Source organism: Mastomys coucha, unplaced genomic scaffold, assembly GCF_008632895.1.
Source record: "Mastomys coucha isolate ucsf_1 unplaced genomic scaffold, UCSF_Mcou_1 pScaffold3, whole genome shotgun sequence".
Taxonomy (NCBI): domain Eukaryota; kingdom Metazoa; phylum Chordata; class Mammalia; order Rodentia; family Muridae; genus Mastomys; species Mastomys coucha.
The window spans coordinates 39,045,526-39,061,779 of NW_022196909.1; the positions used below are offsets into that span (position 1 = coordinate 39,045,526).

General features: G+C 38.9%; 1 protein-coding gene across 22 annotated transcripts in view; it reads left to right on the forward strand.

Annotated features, from left to right (window-relative positions):
- Pcdh15 (protocadherin related 15) overlaps positions 1–16,254 on the forward strand; it is a 1,206,525-nt gene that overhangs the window by 943,404 nt on the left and 246,867 nt on the right. The window lies entirely within an intron of this gene.

The window sequence follows — 16,254 nt, forward strand, 5'->3', positions numbered from 1 at the left end:
AAAAAAAAAAAAAAAAGAACATCCCTAAGAGGGAAACCCATAATAATAATCCCATACAAGGCAATTTAATGACCATCCCTTGGAGGGATTTTGATCCACATAAAGCTTTGGTATCTCCATAGCGTCAGGGGTAGCCTGGAGCTGCTGTTCTATACATTCTGGAGTAACTTGAAGCAGATGGGAGCCTGCAGTCCACCGTCTCCCAGTCCCTCCATCCCAGATCACATGCAGCAAGGGCAGGAGGGAGGGAAGGCTGAGATCCCAAGTGAGATCCCATGAGTCAATGCTCTTTCGGCTCTCTAGTGGCACTGTCCTGTTTGTTGCCATGACTACAAGGCCACCCTTTCTCTAGGTAACTACAGCCTCTGTTGTGAGATGATGGGGAATGGTCACGGCTGGCCCAGAGGGAGTTCCTATGTTCCAATACAATCTCATCTTTAACAAAACATTACAGGCAATCCTGGAGAGCTTGCATAGAGCAAGGATGCTGAACCTTTTAGGCAACTTGGGCAAAAGACACTTTGAATTTACCTTTGTCGTGTGTAAAACTGCCTTGTTTTACAGGTTTTTGTCTGTCTACATTGAAGGCATGACAATTCCCAGTGTTCTGGGGACACCGTCGGTGCGATCCTTGTGTGTTCTGATCTTCCCGAATGACTTTTGACTGACTTGTACCTGTAAATGAAAGTGTGAGATTCCATTTGCTTTATGCCAGGAGACTATCATTGTGTGATCCAAAGAAGAATGTATGTCGTCTAATGTAGGTGGCGTAAGGAGTGGTGGTGTTTAGTTAGTTTGAGGGGTTTTTGTTTGTTGGTTTTATTAAGCACAGTTCAAACCATTTTGTTCTTTTAAGAGTTAACTGAAAAACAGAACTAATTTTGAAATCTGGGTTGAAGGGAGAACGCTTGCCGAGGCAACTACTTCCGCCTGAGATTTCTGCGGAATTCTCCGATCCGGTCGTTAATAACCTTGCTGTGTTGTGTTTTCTGTCTTAAGTAAATCTCAGAGTGTGTTTGAACATCTCAAGCTGTTTACAGCTTCCCGTACTGCCGGCTCTCGCTGATTAAAGCTTAAGGACATAAATAGCATTATTTCCCTGAGATGGGAAGAAACAAAAACGGTGTTTCCGAGAAACATTCAACAAGCGGCTTTCGGCAGTCGGCTTTCTCAGGAAACTCACGTGAGCCCCACTGACCTGGAGACGAGCCTGTGGTGTTCCCACGCTTCTCGGTTATGATTGCAGCTGAGAAAAGAATTTAAGTTTGGAAGAAATCAGAGATTCTTTACATGGGAAGGTTTTGATTTACTCGAGAAATCTAAAGAATTCAATCGCATGCCTCTTGTTCTTATTGCAAATTTATTTTTAAGATACGGATTAAAAAAATTCAATAGTTTAAAAAAATCATAAAGCCAAATATTTCTGCCTCTGTTTCCCCACTTACATACACATACACACACTACACACATGTGCACACACACATACACATACACATGTGACACACACATGTGACACATTCGTGACCTCCTTGCACAGCATGTCACCCATTCACACACACATGCGCTGGAACACACACATGTGACACCCATCATGTGACACACATGTGACACCCACACATGTAACATACATGTGACACACGTGACCCACCTGCACAGCGTGTCACCCATTCACAAGAAGGGGCAGACTTCTTTGCTTTCTAAGTGCCACAGCTTAAGGAAAGAAACCTCAGAGAAGGAAGCAGAGTTATCTTTCAATAAAAATCAACACGGCTCTTCAATAGAGCTGGTCCCTCCCTTCTTCCAAAATAAAAGTAGTTTATTTTGATTTGGGTAATCAAATGGTTAGAAAGCACCAGCGCACTTGATTGCCACACTTGATTGTCCTTGATTGAACATGGCTGGGTGATTTGGACCCAAGAGCTGCCTGCGTGAGGCAGGATGGAAAAAATGCAAAGGCTGGGACCAAACACAGCAGATTAAAAAGACCCATAGTTTACACTTTGCCTACCCCTTTTTTTTCTTACTTTTGTACTTAAAAGTATGTTATGTATTTGCAAACCCAGTCATTTCTACATTATTTATTCCATACAATAGATTTTTAAATTTTTCTTATTTTTTATATTTCCTTCTTTCCTCTTGCCGGCTAGCTAACCCAACAAGTCCCCGGCTCTTCATTTCCAAGTTCCCCCTTCACAGCCATTCCAGTGTGATCGTGTATGATATATCTGTGTCTATGTGAATATTTGCATACAGTTGACATGTATACAACATAACCACACCATTTTGCCATGCCATAAATAGACACGGGACAGTCTAATTGTATTTTTTTCTTTTGTAGCAACATAAAAAGGTTCAGAAAAAGATTGCTCCAGAAATCTTTTTGGAATAATTGGTCAGCATGGCATCTCTCATCATCAACAAAATCTACAACTTATAATTCATATGAAAAGAATGTTTTTTTTTCTTACAGAGCTTTAACTCAACCATTAAAATCAGGAAATAATTTGACACAGGCCTACAATCTAATAGCCCACTGAGGTACCTTCAACTCTCAGGAGTCCTCTAATAGAACCCTACTGACATGGCCTCCAGTCCAGGTCTCATGCTAACAGAGAACCCTTGTTGACACATAGACATAGTCGAGGACCCCATACTGGAATAATTGCCATTTCTTTAGGTTCCTCAAGCTGAAACACCCTTGGCTTTTATGGCCCTGACATTTGTTTTTTTCAAGATTGCAAGACTGTTATGTAATACATGTTCTCCAAAATGAGGGCCCATGAGTCACTGTTTTCTGGCAAGAACACTGGAGTGATGCCGTCTCTGGGGGACAGTGAGACTGCTTGATTTCATTCTAGCAAGCTTTATTATGGATGCTTGAAGCTGTCCCTTCATTAAAGGCAGCCTGGTGCTTCAGCTCTTGCAGAGAACCTGTGTCCAGTTCCCAGCATCCACATTGGGTGCCTTACCACTGCTTGTAATTCCATTTCTAAGATAAGGTCCTCTTCATGATTCTGCTTTACACACACACACACACACACACACAAACATAAACACACATAAATAAAAATGCAAATTTTAAAAGAACCTTTCTGAACTACTTGAAAATGTATGTATACATGTGTGTATATATATGTGTGTGTGTGTGTGTGTGTGTGTGTGTGTATGTGTGTATAATTTCATTATTTCAACTATTTATTTTTAACATTTCTGATAATGTATGGATAAACTAACATTATCGTTTCCAAGTGGCAATTTACTAACAATGTTCATTTTGCATCAATCTGTTGCTATAAAGAACACCTCCCACTCATGAATTTGTGCATTTATTCATATTAATATGAAGTATATATTCCAACTTTATCCAAAGTATTATTAGCCTTTGAAGTTAATATAGCACACCATAATGCATGCTGACATGGATAAGGCTCAATGCTCTCAAAAATACAGGTGGTTTAGGTCATATGACAGATGGATCTCTACGTTCTCAGCTGGGGAAGTGTGAGAACAGATTGTCACCAAAGTCAGGGTCCAGAAGACCCTCACTGTGTCTGTGTCTGCAGGGGGTAGAGGAGAGGTGAAGAAGATGTCACTCCTAGTCTACTTCATGCCGGATGCAAATATACCCATGATATGGTCCCCTTTATGAACAATCCTGTTTACCATAAAACATAGAGGTTCACATGTAGGGCTGTGAGGTGTCATGTTCCCCTGATTGTCCCTTAGCCTTGGAATTAGTCTCATGACTCTGTTCATGTGATGAGGACCTGTGATCCTGTGACACACTCTCACCATTCTCTGAACACTATTATTTCCTGTTTTAACAAGATGTTTCACATTCCTTTTATATTTTCTTATGCCAGCCATGGATTAAGCGATTTGAAAAGCTCTGGCTTCTATGATTATACAATGATATTTACACAAATACACACATGATATACACATACAAACACATACATTCATATGCATAAACATACATGTAAGTACACACAAGTGCCTATACATATACATATAATAAATACATGTGTGAATATATATATACATATATGTGTATGTACATATATACAAACATATGTTATATGTGTAATATGACATATATAATATATACATGGAGAGAGAAAAAGAGAAATACAAAAATAACAAATACACCATAAACCACACAACCATGCATACACACAAACACACAAATGCACACACTTACACATAGGTATTCACATATTTCATACACACACATACAAACAGACACAAACACATCCCCTACACAGTCGTCTGAAGATTCTGCCCATCAGCCCTCTTAAAGGCTGGACTACCTTACATCACAGCAAAGACATGTCCTTTACTCAAATTCACCACCAAAATTTGCTTTTATTTTTGTGCTGAATATTAGCAATCAGAGCATCCTGAATGTGGACACTGACTTATGACTCCTGAGTCAGCACCTGTTGGTATACCAGTTGACATTTTCTGTTTAGCGTCATGAGAAGTGTCTCTTCACATGCTCTGTCCGATTTTAATCATGCCCACATTCTGTTTGTTACTCCTTTGGCATGTGGATGGATGGCTACACTTCCTCTCGACCATGACAGACTCTGATTATGCAAAAGATTCTTAGGTTGATGCATTCGCATTTGCGGATTCTGCTTTTTTTACTTGTGCATTTGAAATATTGTCACCCATATTTATTACCATATTTATTTCCGTGGAAAGCATGCCTTGAGTTTTCTGCTAGTAGCCTTGTAGTCGCAAGCGCTACATCCGGGTCTTTAAGCCATATTGGGATCCTGTGAGAGGTTGTGTCAGATTTCATCCTTCTGTGTTTTGAAACCCAGTTTTCCCCATACCATTTATTAAAGGCGATCCTTCCTGAAGCACTGGGGTTTCTTTTGTTTTTTGTTTTTGTTTTTTGTTTTTTGTTTTGTTTTTTGGCAGTGCTACAGAGAATCTCTTGGCTGTAGATGTGTGGGTTTGTTTCTGCGTTCTCCGTGATGTTCCACAGGTCTCAGTGTCAGGTTTTAACCTTGTGAAAAGCTGTTAGCATGAATCTTAAGACCAAGGTATTGTGATAACTCTGGCTTTGTTCGTCGAAGACTTCCCTGGCTTTTTGAAGCCCGTTAGGCTCTATATGAATTTAAAATGGTCATTTCTATTTCTGTGAATAACACCATAAACATTATAATGGAAATTGCAATTGAATATGTAAAGCACCCGATATGATAAGAACACATTAGCTAAAAGATTTTTTCTAAAATAGCAAAAAAAGAGCCTGTGTGTGTGTACGTGTGTGCGTGTGTGTGTGTGTGTGTGTGTGTGTGTGTAACTTATCTGTATTTTGTATTCTTTATCATAGAGGAACCCTCTGAATTCTTGGTTAAGTTTATTCCTTCCGACTTACTATAACCACTATAAATTCGACACTCCTTCTCTAATGTCAATGTTGGTTTGTGCAAAGTCTGCTGATAGTATCCTGGAATATTTATCAATTTATATAGTGGTGAATTAGTTAACCCGATTTAGCTTCTGGTGGGTTGCACATGCACAGCTCTCTAGATTCATGAATGAAAGACACACACACACACACACACACACACACACAAACACACACCAGCTATTTTTGATATTCCTTAACTAGCTCAATAGCTGGGCACTTTAAACCTCCCCGTGACTAGCGCACATTTCTCTTTCAGTATTCCTGGCTTAACACCTTCTAAATCTATAGTTTATCTTTGCTGCCCTGTTACTTTCTGGGCAGCCCCTGCCCTCCCCCCTTCCATTCCCCTTTACCCCTTCCCCCTGCCTCCCATGGGGTCATGTCCCCTTTCCACCTACATTGCTGGACACTTTTTCTCCTGCCTATCTTAAATCTTATCCCTCTCCCTCTGAGTCATGGAGCACTCTTCTTCCTCTCTTCCTTGGTCCCTTGCCCGGGCAATCTAAAAGTCCTGCCTCTGTCTTCCTGCCCAACCATTGGCTGAATGGCAATTCTTTATAACCAATGGAAGCCAGCTGTGGGCAGGAACCCTCAGGTCTGGAAGCAAAGTTTTTGGGGGCCGCATTAAGACAAACCATTAGAACCAATTCTCAACAAATTTGTCACACACAACAATCTTTTAGTGGAGCTGTTATATTTTCTACATGTAGAATCATTTCATCTGCAAATGGGAATAATTTGACTTCCCAGTTTCCCATTTGTTTGTCCCTCCATCTTTCCCATTATAATCATGCTGGCTAAGACTCCATGGGACATGTTAATTAGAGTGGATATCCGTGTTCTTCCTAACTGTACATAAAACATTTTCAGCTTTCTCTCATTCAGTGTGATGCTGGGTATGAATTTTTGATATACATTGTATATTGTATTTCAGGGATATTACATGTATACATAATTTGATTAGAGTTTTATCATGAAAATGTTAAATTTCATTAAATGATTTTCTTGCATCTATTGACATGAACATGCCATTATTTTATTGGATTGCTAAGATGTATAACATTTATTGATTTGTTTGTTATTAATCTAAACTTCAAGCTCTGAGATAAATCCCACTGGATAGTGATAAATTGTCTTTTTCATGTGCTCACAGAATTTATTTGTATCTTTTGATAAGTTTTACTTCTGTGTCCATCAAGTTCCTGTGCCTTAATGTGTGTGTGTGTGTGTGTGTGTGTGTGTGTATGTGTGTCTGTGTATGTTTATGGTTGTGTAGCTTTGTCATCAAAATAATGTCAGCTTCAGAATGAGTATTAAGAAATGCCCTCCCTTTTGGTTGTTTAAAAGAAACATAGTGGGGTTGTTTTTTTGTTTGTTTGTTTGTTTGTTTGTTTGGCTTTTAAGTTGGATAAAAGTCAGCTATAAGCACATCTGGATTCTGGTCATTTCTTTGATGAGAAGACTCTTGTTTCTGATACAACCTTTATAAGCACATCTGGATTCTGGTCATTTCTTTGATGAGAAGACTCTTGTTTCTGATACAACCTTGTTTTCTATCCTTGGACTATTCCTGTGTGCGTGTCTTCCATCCCTTTGTGTTGGTTGTATGCATATCAAAATGTATTATGTGTAGATTTTTCAGGCATGTATTCTTCATAGTTCCTAGTGACACTTTATATTTCTGTGTATCAGTGTATTTGGACATTTGCTAACTTTCATTATTCATTTCTCATTTTATTCCATTGTAGCCAGAGATGATGTCTAATATGGCTTCTATTTTTTTTTTTTAATTGAGATTTAATTTGTGGATGAAAATGTGGTCAGTCCTAGAGAGCTGTCTATGTACTTCTGTAAAGAAAGTATGACCACCAACTGTCATGTGAAGTGATGTGGTCTCTCTGTGACTCTAGGGTCAAATGTTTCATTTGAAGTTGCTGGTTTTGGTCTGAGTGTCCTGTGAGTAAACTGGCACTATAAAGGTATAAACCATCCTCTCATCAATGACCATCCCTCTCCCAGATCTAATAATGTTGACTTTGTAAAGTTGGATCCTTGAGGTCCATATGCAGTAGAGTTGTTAGAAGTTCTTGACAAATTAATTCATTGATGACATAGACAGACAGACAGACAGACAGACAGATAAATGGATAGATTAATTGATCAGTATATACTGATTCATTGATTAACATTTATTGATTACATATAATCAGTTTTTTATATATAATATAATTTTCTGTATATTTTTACAGTGTTAGTCTCTAGGTCTATTTAATGTTCTATACACATAGCAATTTCTGTTCTTTTTATATCCTCTTTGGGACAGTATCCTTTTAAATTTCTTCATTTTGTAGATCCAGTGTGTCCTTATTACTGTGTTTCTTGTAGATTGCTTACCTCTAAATCTATGTGAGCTTTGTTTTGATTGAATTATTTATTAGTTACCAATTCATCCTGTATCTTTTAATTGGAGAATGTAATAGTTTTATATTTAGTGTTACTACTAACATGCAAAAACTGACTCTGGCATTTTGCTCAGTTTTATCTGGTTGTTTAGATGACCTTGTTCTCTTCCTGTCTTTTTTTTTCTTTTTTCTTTTTTGCAATTGTAATTGTAGTTTTAATTGTTTCTTTACTGATACTGATAAAACTTGATTCATTTCTTAATTTTGTATTTGTTTATTTTTGTTTCCTGTTTTTACTTTTTTGGGGGGATTGTTTTCATGGTACTCTGTGTTTGTATGGTGTTCTCCCTCTGTCTATTGTTCTATTTCTCTCTATGTCTGTCTGTCTCTTTCTTTCCTTCCTTCCCTCCCTACCTCCCTTCCTTGCTCCATTCCTTTAACTTCTACACATTGGAATTACTTGTATGCCTGACCTGGCACACCTGACACTAATGATAAATCCCCTTGCTGTTCATGTTGGAAACTATTTTTGCTCATTTCTGGATTAGAATTTTGAATGTGTCAATCATTTCCTCCCTAACCTGTAATGTTTCTTCTGATAAATCTGCCCTTGCCCTAATTCAGTTCTTTACATAATATCATGCATTTCATTTTATTCTTTTTTCTAGGATATTAAGTATATTATATTTAAGATAGGACATATTATCATCAAATATATTTCAGGTCCTTCAGTTCCTATACATAGATATCTCAGGAATCAGGAAAATTCAAGTTTTCATTTTGCTCCATTTCCCAGATCACTTTCCTGGTCTTGACCATGGGGAATTTGCATAATCTGAAAATGTATTCATATATTTCTGTCTCATTCATCTCATTAATCTTACATGCTTTCTAGTTCTTTTCATTTTTTAATGTTTTTTTTTCAAGACAGGGTTTCTCTGTGTAGCCCTGGCTGTCCCAGAACTCATTCTGTAGACCAGGTTAGCCTAGAACCCTCAGGGACCCGGTTGCCTCTGCCTCCCGAGTTCTGGGTTGTGATGCCACTGTTTTTCATGTATTTGCTTGTTGTCATCATTTTCTAAAACCTTAATTTTCATCTGATGGAACATTTAAGAAGTCCTGTCCTTTAAAATATTCTTTCTTCTGCTGCTTGACCAACTCTGCAGGCTTGCTACTTTCTTCTGCTGCTTCTGCTTTCTTCTTCAACTCTGCAGGACCCTGCAGGCTTTGCTACTGTCGTGTATTTGACTCTGTCAGTTCTTCAGTCCAAAGTTAGTTCTCCTTGAACACGATCTCTGTTTCCTTGTTGAGATTCTCAATTAGACCATGCTGTTTTTATAAATTCTTTATGTGTTCTGGCATTTCACAGGCTTTTCATATAATCAATGTTTAAATGGCCTTTTAGACATAAAATTAATTTTCTTTTTTGTTTGTTTGTTTGTTTCTTTTTTTCTTTCTTTGTTGGTAAAATGTTTTATATGCCCTTTGGGCTAGCACACGTCCTTGCTTTTTTTTTTTTTTTTTTTTTTTTTTTTTTTTTTTTTTTTTTTTTTTTTTTTTTATACTACTTGCTTTGATATCTGTTCATCTGTCAGATAAGTTGATTAATTTATAGAGGTTTCACAGTAAATAACTTTCCCCTAAAGATGTGTTTTAGAGAGGGTATGGGTTTGGTTTCAGCTAGATGTCACGATAGGGTCTCTGTGTAGCACCTAAACCTGCAGCTGATGATACTGGGAGTGGTGCAAACAGTAGCATCTTAGTTATGATTTTATGGCTGTGAACAGACACCAAGACCAAGGCAACTCTTATAAAGACAACATTTAATAGAGGCTGGCTTACAGGTTCAGAGGTTTGGTCCCTTATCATCAAGTCAAGAGCATAGCAGCATGCAGTCAGGCATGGTGCAGGCAGAGCTGAGACTTCTACATCTTCATCTTAAAGCCCCTAAGAGAATACTGTCCCCCACATGGTTAGGAGGAAGTTCTTGAAGCCCATGTCCATAGTGGCGTACTTCCTCCAGCAAGGCCATACCTCCAAATAGTGTCATTCTCTGGGCCGAGCATATTCAAACTAACACAAGCAGTCATTCAGGGGATCATCTACTTTGAAAGACTATGAAGAGTGGGTACACACAATTGTGGGAGTGGGGCACCCTTGTGATAGGAGCTTAGAATGTGCATGTCTGTCTCTGCAGGCTAGTGTGGATATAGCCACTCTAGTATGTCAGGAAGGTAGACTGAAACACACCTTAGCTAAGACAGGGAAAAAAAAATCTATTCTTCATGGTCTGAGTAACGGTAACTCCAGCTAGTCTCATGCATGTGTGCTGTAGTTTGAAAGGGCAGGCATCCAGCAGGGCAGAGGCTGCCCTGGCATAGTATATATATATATATATATATATATATATATATATATATATATATATATATATCAGTCTTTAAAGTATGTTGGGGTTAGGGATCCCCAAAATGTCTCTGGGCAGTGTGCAAGTCAAATGTCTGTCAGTTTGTAAGTCATGAAAAAAGTTGAGTTACATTTTGTAAAATATATATACACATATATATACATATATGTATATATATACATATATATATATATATATATATAATTTGCTGACATGGATATGGGGATAGAATAAGGACTATTATTCTTATTCCTTATGAAGAAGGGTTTACTCTGGCTCATAGTATCTATGGCAGCTTGTGTCTATGAACTTTGACAGAACATAATGGTTGTGCAGGACAAAGGGAGATTATTATTCTTAATTGTAGACAGGAAGCAAAGACAGGAAGATGACAAGAACCTGATATCTCCCAGTTCCTGCTATGAGAGACCTACTTCTGCATAGTAGGACCTCCCTCACAAAGTTTCCAGCATCTCCCGATTAGGGTCCAACCTCTAATCCATGAAACTTTGTAGAGGTTACCTCTTATTCAAGCCTGTAACAACAGGACCTAGAAACATACACTATCTTGAGGATTTTGGTGTGATTTAAAACAAGGTGATGAGGTTAGACAGGCAAAGCAGGCAAAGAGATTGCCATTAAGCAGATTATGGGAGGGGTGTGCATTCGTGCAGAATGTGGTCCGCTAACAGTTGAGCGGGGCCTGACTCTGACTCTTTTGCCTCCCTGGGGATCCCTTTCTCTGAACTGAGTTGTCTTGTCTCATCTCTTTGAGAGAGGAGACACTTGGTCCTGCTGAGGCTGGCTGTGCCAAGGCCGGGGTGGGGATGGGTGTTGGCATCCTCTTCTCGGGAACCTTTATTAACCACAAAACTCTGAAAGAAAAAGGAGTATTTGGGGAGTTACACCCTTCTGGTGTATTATTCTCAACACTTTTATATTTTGAAGCACATTTTTATTCTGTCCTGTATTTAGCTGCACTACAAATTACAGAAATGTGTATTGCATATAATGTTTAGTTCACATGTGTGGAATATGTAACAAGTAGGCCTCGAACATAATCTTATTTTGAGAAGTGGTTTCTATGCCAGAGTAAAATGCCAGAGCAACACTCCTTCATGTAAATAGAGTATACACATTCATCTATAACAGACATATTGATGAATATGCTATCTTAGCTATCTTTATCAAAGGCCCAAACAGCTTAACACCAGGAGAAAGCACATGTTTCAAGACAGCACCTACATAGAGCAGGTGCCCTTTGCACAGCAAACACATAGGCAAAACATCCAACACGTAGTAAGAAAAAAAAAAAAAAGGGAAAATTCTTTTCAAAAAGAATAAGATACTGTTAGGCTAAACTGAAAGTTTCAGTTCTTGCTCTCGAGTCATTAATAGCATCAGTCAGTCAGTCAAGACCTGTTTGCCTCAGTGAGAGAGAGGGTTATCCAAATCCATTGATCTTGTTGTATCTCCTTTAGAGTCCCTACAGGCTGGTGCTTTGTCTTGTTTTTTTTTCTTCTCCTTGATCTACTTACATATATGCAGCCCCCCTTCCCTCCCCTCCTCCCAGTCTCAGCCCTCACCCCTCCCCCATCTCTCCTTCCCCTTCTCCTCTGAGAAGGGAATGCCCACCCCCATTCCCCTGATCCCGCCTGCATCCCAAGCCCTGGCACATCAAGTCTCTGCAGCACTAAATGCATCCTTTCCCACTGAGGCCAGACAAGGTAGCCCAGCTAAGAGAAAAGGGTTCCAAAGGGAGGCAACAGAGTCAGAGATAATCCCTCGCTACTTGTTAGGGAACCCACACGGAGACCATGCAGCACATCTGCTACATATATGTAGGAGGCTAGGTCCAGCCCGTGCACACTCTGGGTGGTGGTTCAGTTTCTGGGAGCCTCCCGCAGGGGTCCAAGTTAGTTGACTCTGTTGGTCCTCTTATGGTATCCTTGGCCCCTCTGCCCACCTCAATTCTGCCTCCCACTCCTCCACAGGACTCCCAGATCCCTGTCTGATGTTTGGCTGTGGTTATCTTCATCCATTCCCATCCTCTGCTGAATGAACCCTCTCAGAGGACAGTTACACTAAGCTCCTATCTGCAAGCACAGAAGAGTATCATCAATAGTGTCAGTCTGTGTGAGGAAGGTGCACTCCACCAGATGGCATTTGATGTCTCTGTTCCTCTGTAACGTGACAGAACCCTGTTTATGGATTTGCCTCTTTTTCTGAAATTTTTTTTAGGCTCCAAAAATATTGCTTATGTGACTATTTTTGAGAATTTTTTTGTGCCCCTAAAATCTGTACATGTATGCATAGAATAACAATTGATAAAAGGATGCCATGAATTTGAGAGAGCAAGGAGGAGAATATGAGAGAGTACAGAGGGAGGACGGGAAGGAAGGGAGAAGTTGTGTAATTATATTGCAATCTCAAAACTAAAAGGAAAGGAAACTGGAGATTTTTACAGCCAATAAATTAAGTCATCTGGTTGAAATGACTACAAAAGAGTTGTTTTCAAAGGTACTGTTTGTCCTTCAAGCAATAATTAAAGAAAAACTCTAGCTCTATTAGGGCCATTAAATTGAACACGTATCAGCAAATGGATGGCTAAATGTCATCCCTTGCTATCTGTCCAATGTCAACATCATTCAGTCATTTAGCCTGAGGTCAGTGAACAAGCAAACATCGGTTCCTGTCTTCTGTGTGCCAAGCTAGCAAGCTCTTGGATCGTCCCAACACCCACTGTGAATTCTGCCTCTCGGCTTCCACTCCAGCCACTTCTGCTCTCCACAGATCTGTATATCTCCTTCCCCATATACAAGTGCTGGGGTTTCACACTCTAAGTAATGCTGTCCTGATTAACTCTTTATCAAAGGAGACTTCGCCGTCATCTCTAGATGTCCTTCCTGGATTTTTCACAAGGATCTGAAAACTCTGCATTGGAATTAACTTATTTTCATCTGTCCTTTGCTCCCTGATACTCTGTCTGTAGACGGGCTTATCTGTACTGTTCGTGTACTTGACATTGGTGGAGTGCTTCATAAATATAAGGCTAATTTACGGAGCAAATGTGGTATTCATTAATTTTCAAAACTTACATATCGTGTCTCAGAATGGATGACAGCCAGAGACCAGCCTAACAGCTTACCCCAGAGCCCCCCAGTGGATTCAAGGTCTAGTGAACATATGGCACATTTGTTATCTCTTACTTAAAATTGTTATCTCACTTTTCAAAATCTTAAAAAGGGGCCCATTTTTTTACCGGATTTGTGAAAACAATATGAGAAACATTTGCAGTAAGGAGTGATTCTTACGTATTACATGAAAAAATGCACAATATGAATAAACTTTCCCTTTTCAAGAAAATAATAGGCACTAATTATCTCTCTACGTAAAAAGATAGAGCATTCAGTTCAGTAGAACACAAAGTATTCTGGTGAAATGAAGACAGGATTAGGAGCCTAGTTGGACTCTTGCATTTTTATTTATGAATAAAATTCCTGTTAGCCTTAGATAAAATTGTAACTTACTAACACCGCCAAAGAATGATGGGAATAAAGTCATACAATATTCACAGATCCCACTCTCACTGACATAGAGTATAGTCACTCCCACATATTAAAGGATTTATGGGATGGCCTGTGAGATAGCTCAGTGCATAAAGGTGCTGCCACCAAGTCTGATGACTGGAGTTAGGTACCCACTTATTGGAAGAAGAGAACTCATTCATAAATCTTGCCCTCTGGCCTCCACACTCATGCCTTGTCACATGTGATATATTAACATATATCAATATTTAACATATTATATAATTTAAATAAATTATATAATTTTATATAATTTAAATTATAAATTTATAATTTATGTATATAATTTAAATAAATTATATAAATGTATGTAATTTAAATAAATTATATGAATCTATATATTATATTCATAAATTTATATAAAATTATATTCATTGTATATAATTATATACATAATTGTATATTAATATATATTATATACTATAGAAATATATATTGGATCATATACATATATATACATATGTGTGAGTGTGTATGTATATATATATATATATATGTGTATATATATATATATATGATATATGTAAGATTCAATACCCTGAGATGGCAGTGTAGCTCAGTGGTAGAGTGCTTAGCAGGCAAAGAGCCCTGGGTTCTATTCCTAGTAATGTAAACAAAGATTCATTATTGATCAAGTCTTTATGGTTGACACAGAATTCCTGTTTCAGAATCTATATCCTTTGCAATTTTGAAAACTTAAAGTGATAACTTGTTCTAGAAAAAGAAAAAGAAAAAGAAAAAGAAAAACAATAGCAAACAACAGGGGGAAAAAGGCCTAACTACCAACCAATGAGCAAACAAAAGGAGTTTGGGAACGGGACAACGGAGCGAGTAACAAAAGTTTTAGTGTCAACTCTTCAGTAACGGGAGACACTCTCAAAGTTCTGTCATTTAGTAAAGTGACTTTTATGTGCTTTAGCGGATGTCATAAAATTTAGAACTGTATATTATATTAAAATATAATGTTTCCTAAGTTTTCCTTATACTCTTCTGTATATGTTTTCTTTTCTTTTAAAGATGTATACAGGGCATAGCATTTACCTGAAGGAATAATGTCTGGGCCTTGAAGAGATAAACTCTTTGTTATGTTAGTTGAGAACTGATCATTGTGAGGGTGGTAAGAGCAGAATCTGGGCTTGTTGCTAAAATGCTATTTACCACGATACCGGAAATAAGTTCAAAGAAAGAGTGTGGCATAGTCATCCCGATACGGCAGGCATTTCAAAAACAGCCAGTGGGACTTGCCAATGGGTTCCACTGGGAATGAGGCTAAGTGACGGCCATGGAAGTATGTGAAATGTGTCAGCCTGAGAAGGCAGAAGGATGCAGGATGTAGGGATGGAAGATGGGCGGAGAGATGAGTCAGAGAATAAAGACATTGGTCCTGTCTGAGATGTGAGGCAATGAAAGTAATGGGTTCATTTTATTACCGTTACATTTACTCATTTGCGTATACAGTGTTTAGTAGATCGTCCGCTTTCTATAGTGTATATAGAACGGTCAGAGGACACATCGTCTAGTACTCATAGAATTGACTTCAGCAAGAGTCAGTCATCTTCTTGCACTGTGTAGCTCCAAGGGAGTGTAGGCTCTCTGGCAGGTACCTTGACCCACAACCATCTTGCTGGGCCAGCGACAGACTCTTGTTAGTTTCACAAATGAGGCAGATGCAGAAGAATTTGAATCACAGAGGGGGACTGGCCATGCATGAAGCAGATTAGATAGAATCTTGTAATGTAGGCTATGGTTGGTTGTTTATCACAAACTGAAGCGTTTGTGATATGCACGTAGCTATACAGATGTCCCTGGCGTCCAGGAACACGTGGTCCTGCAGGAGTTTCTAGCCATGGCTGTCCTATGGGCAGTTTAGAAGGATGTTGCACATTCTGGTCGTATAACATGTCCGATAGGGGTTGACCTGCCAGGAGAAATAGCTTACCTGTTCACTGGGACATGGATTGCATACCGAACCATGTTACCGAAGTCCAGTGAGCACCACTCTCCCGTGTCCTCCAGCTCTAAGACACCGTCTGGATTATCCGGTAACTTGCGAGGGAACAGCCTGGCCTGGTATCTGATCAGTAACAGACAGTAGCTTAGGGACAGGCTGTGTCTGAACAGTGACAGATAGATACAGTTCACCCCAGCCTGGGGACTCTCCCCTCTCCATAGAATAAGATCAGAGAAGTCCCTTGACATGCTTCACAAGTTATATAGATAACATTTAATGTACTTCTTTACATTTCAGACATGGATGCCCAATTATAGAAGTTAAATGTATTGACTTAAATAAATTAACTTTTATTATTATTACATCCCCCAACCCCCTCACATACACACACACACACACACACACACACACACACACACACACACACGTAAAATTCCTTTTACTGTCAGAAAGTACAGGCACATGTCAGAAAAATGGCA